This window comes from Xenopus laevis, chromosome 3S, assembly GCF_017654675.1.
Source record: "Xenopus laevis strain J_2021 chromosome 3S, Xenopus_laevis_v10.1, whole genome shotgun sequence".
Lineage (NCBI taxonomy): Eukaryota > Metazoa > Chordata > Amphibia > Anura > Pipidae > Xenopus > Xenopus laevis.
In genome coordinates this window covers 66,658,881-66,663,608 of record NC_054376.1, presented here as the reverse complement: position 1 = coordinate 66,663,608, position 4,728 = coordinate 66,658,881, and the positions used below count along the sequence as shown (strand labels likewise).

Here is a 4,728-nt window from a genome sequence, read left to right as displayed (position 1 = left end):
CTCAGTCAAGCCTGTTTGTTTTCTTCATTCGGCAGGGAGGTCAGGAATGGGCGACGGCTCTGCAAGGAAGTGGGTCTGGACGAGCAGGGCCAACCGGGTGTTTTCCTAGTGTCCCACTGACCCAGTTTGAAACAGAGTTCATAGATTTATTTTTTGTTGCTGTATAACGTAATATAACTATACCCCTGTCTGTGTTCACACCTTGTAAAGCACAACTGTGGTGCTATATAAATAAATAAATACATTTACAAGTGAAAGAGCACAGAACTGTGACTCATTTATTTCTGATCACAATTTCACATTAATTTTTCACTTGCCACCCATCAAAGTTGGCTTTCGTTGCTTTGGGCACATTTACTGAAGGCTGGATATTACTACAAATAGACAATATTGTGTGTGCTTCAACCACCTTATTTAACCTTGTAGGTTGGGTGCAAAGCAGTCCGGAAACCCTTCGCAGGGGTTTGCATAGACACACAGGAAAAAATTAATGCTGCAGCACCGCTTTGTTGCTAAAAGTGAAAACTTGAATTTATTTGGTCAAACAACCAGGCTATTGCTACAGGCATGTGATCTCTTATCTGAAAACCTAATCCAGAAACCTCCAAATTATGGGAAGGCCATCTCCCATAGACTCCATGTTAAAATGTTTTTTTTATTTTAATAATTTTGTTTCTGTAATAAAACAGTACCTTGTACTTGACGGTAACTAAACTATATGAATCCATATTTGCGGCAAAACAATCATATTGAGTTTATTTAATGATTACATGATTTTTAGCAGACTTAAGGTATGGTGATCCAAATTACAGAAAGACCTCTTATGCAGACAACCCAGGTCCCAAGCATTCTGAATAATATATACATTATAGACCTGTATTTCATCTGTATTTTTGCTTGGTCTGTTACTTTGGGTCTTGTTTGTTATTATTATTTTTTTTAATGTATTTACAAGACACTGAAATGCTTGAGATTGCAGCAGTGGTTGTCACTACATTAGATGTGCCATAACTGGGTCATGTGAGTTCTCCAAGAATTAAGATGGCCATACACTGTAAGATTAACTTGTTTAGTGAAGTCTGCCAACCAGAAAATCGTTCCCCCTGGGTGGGTGATATTGTGGTAATGCAATCGTTTGGCCCTAGCACCAAACGATGGCATTACAATAAATGGAATACAAAAAGCTGAAGTAAGGACCACATCAATAAGCCAATGCAGTCCTCGATCTGACAGAAAAATCAAGCCTGCCTTATCAAAACCTGGTTGATTTTTGACCAGATATTGATCCGGGAAGGTACATGGCCAGATAAGATGGTGAATCTGTCTAAAGGACCTGAATTTGCTGCTTAAATCTGGCTGTGTATGGCCACCTTTAGTCTTGTGATTTTTTTTTCTCTTTTCTTTTTTTCCCTTTTTTTTTTGAGACTAAGAGAAATCCAAATGTAAGGAGCAGCACGAGAACAAGGTGTAATGCAGTAAATGGCAAAAGTAACTGTGAAGAAGTTGGTCAGGAACGTATGGAGACACAAGAGAAGTGATGTAGTCATTGCAGATAACTTAGAAAATAAAAAAAATCATGTGTCCTGTCCTTGAAAGCAGAACCGAAAACCAAATGGGGAGACACAAAATGGATCAGTTGCAGTCTTAGAATTTTATTGTGGATATTAACAATTTTATATTTATTTATTTTTGACAGGTGAGATCAGGACTGGGACTTACTGCTCACTCTTTCACCCAGAACAGCTTATTACCGGGAAAGCTGCGAATAATTATGCCCGCAGCCATTACACCATCGGCAAAGAGATTGTTGACTCAGTACTGGATAGAGTCCGGAAAATGGCTAGTAGGCTTTTAAAATTGTAACTTTTGCTTATTGAAATGGCCATTGAATTTCTGATTGAAGAAGCCACAGTATTCCAGCTTTAAGAAGGACTTGTGTGACAACTGTTGGGTTACACACACAGAAATTAGATTATCCAATAATGATCCGCTCCCTAAGGCTGAGGAAGGAGTATAACAATAAAAAGGGGGAAATTTATCTATAGTGTAGTATTTACGTTTTAAACTCATTCACCGCTTGTGCCACTTGCGGTGTCACCGGAACTTTGGGTTTAATTGCCCTTTAAACACAGATCATGAACATTGGTGTATAAGGATTAGTTCTGTTTTTTTGTCTCCACAACGTGCTTTTTCACCAAAATTGAGATTCCCTTTTGGCAATCTCAATTGTAAGTGCATTACTTTTAATAAATAAAAGGTTTTACACTATGGGCGTCACACATTTCTCCTGTTAATTTTGATATTGGATTACCATGAGAGAGAATTTTACAGCAAGCAAGACTAATCTTTGAAAGGCACTGAAAGAAAGTATGAGTCCGTGAGTAGGCACTCCTTCCATACAAGTTGGTGAAAAAGCATGTTGTGGAAACAAAACTATAACTAATCATTATACACCAATGTTCATGGTCTGTTAAAGAATTTAAAGGGCAATTAAACAGAAAGGTTTGGTGACACACTTCATTTCTAAGTGGCACAAGTGGTGATTGAGTTTAAACATAAATATTACATTATCATATTCTTTCCCTTTTTATTGTTGTACTGCTTCCCCAGCCTTAGGACCCTGATCATTATTGGATAATCTGCTTTAGATACAACAGAGAGACTGTACAGAGCTCGGCAGAAGGAAGAGGACTGAAAGTTTTGAGCTATCCCTATTGCGGACTACTATTTGTTTGTAACACACAAATTATGAATGCAATTCTTTGCATTGAGCTGCTTAATTGAATGAGCATTTTTGCTTTTTTTGCATGATTGACCTGGCTAGGAACAGTTGACTTTTTGGTTTTTCAGTACAAAAGTGTGATTTATTGCCTGCGGAGAGTACTATTTACCATTAGGGGACAAAACACCCAAGTTGACTGACCTGGTGGGGAAATGTATAGTATTGAAATATTGTATGAAACTAAAATAAATTGATACATAACTATTCTATTTCTCACTATAAATTGTCAATGTTTTGTGTTGCTTCTATTGTAGGCTACAGCTGCTAATGATGGGAAAGGAAACTATTTACAAAGCGACCCTTGTTTTTACAGGCTGATCAGTGCAGTGGGCTTCAAGGATTTCTGATCTTCCATAGTTTTGGAGGAGGTACAGGCTCTGGCTTCACATCACTGTTAATGGAACGCCTTTCTGTCGACTATGGCAAGAAATCGAAGCTTGAATTCTCTTGTCTACCCTGCTCCACAGATCTCTACTGCAGTAGTAGAACCTTATTCTATCCTGACAACCCACACAACTCTGGAACATTCAGACTGTGCCTTTATGGTGGACAATGAAGCGATTTATGATATATGCAACCACAATCTAGACATAGAGCGTCCAACATATACAAACCTGAATAGGTTAATAGGGCAAATAGTTTCTTCCATCACAGCTTCATTGAGGTTTGATGGAGCACTAAATGTTGATTTCACAGTGTTCCAAACAAACTTGGTGTCTTATCCTCGAATCCACTTCCCATTGGTCACCTATTCACCCATTATTTCAACAGAGAAAGCTTATCATGAGCAGCTATCTGTCCCAGAAATAGGCAATGCTTGTTTTGAATATTCCAACCAGATGGTGAAATGTGACCCTCGCCGTGGTAAATATATGGCTTGCTGTCTGCTGTACAGAGGTGATGTCAATGCAGCAATTGCTGCAATCAAAACCAGAAGGACAATTCAGTTTGCTGACTGGTGTCCAACTGGATTTAAGGTGGGAATTAACCACCAGCCCTCTACAGTATGTTGAGTAACACCACCGCTATTGCTGAGGCTTGGGCCAGGTTGGACCACAAATTTGACCTGATGTATTCCAAGAGAGCCTTTGTGCACTGTTACGTTGGAGAAGGTATGGAAGAAGGGGAGTTCTCTGAGGCTAGAGAGGATATGGCTGCCCTAGAAAAGGATTATGAAGATGTGGGTACAGAGTCAGGTGATGGTGGCGATGAGGAAGAGGATGAATACTAAAAGTATTCTGTATAAGATGACTAAGATCTGTTTTGCCTAGGTAAATGCAAACTGTATCATCAGGATTTAAAAAATAAATCTAACTGTTGTAATAACCGTGGTTTTGTGCCAATGAAATGTACGGTGTGGTTCTGGTGTGGAACACAATCGGGTTTAACTACCGGGGGTGCCACAACCCCTTGAGGTCCTCCGGACGCTCGCGCCAATGCAAAGGAGCACAGAAAACTGTCCGGTGGTAATATCACGGCCTGCACCTGGGCCCGACTGTTCGTAGTTACGTTACTGAACACTATGCCATTTATGCAGTGCCAGAATGTCTGTTCCAATGTTTAACTTAGAGTTTTCGTTAATTGCATCAGTCTCACTAACGAGGCAGTGGCTCTTGTTTATTATTTGTACTAGCCTTAAGCTGGCCATAGATGCAAAGATCCGATCATACGAATCATCGTACAATCGGACTTCCCCCATCTCCTGACCTGTCACTAACCATTCAGATCAAAGTCTTACCAGTCAGATCAAATAAAGTAGTTAAATAACAGATCAGCCGATGTTCTGCCCCTGACAGCAATCGTACGATAGTTATGTCCGACAAAGCTAGTGACAGTCTCCCACTGAAATTCATACGATCAGCAATACACGCAGAGATATTATCGGCAGCCGACAGAAATTTTCTAACCTGTCCGATCGACCGATCTCCGCCGGACGAAAAATTACG

General features: G+C 39.8%; 1 pseudogene; it reads left to right on the top strand.

Annotated features, from left to right (window-relative positions):
* Window positions 1-3,125: 3,125 nt before the first annotated feature.
* On the top strand, window positions 3,126-4,441 carry LOC108712344 (annotated as a pseudogene).
* Window positions 4,442-4,728: the final 287 nt, after the last annotated feature.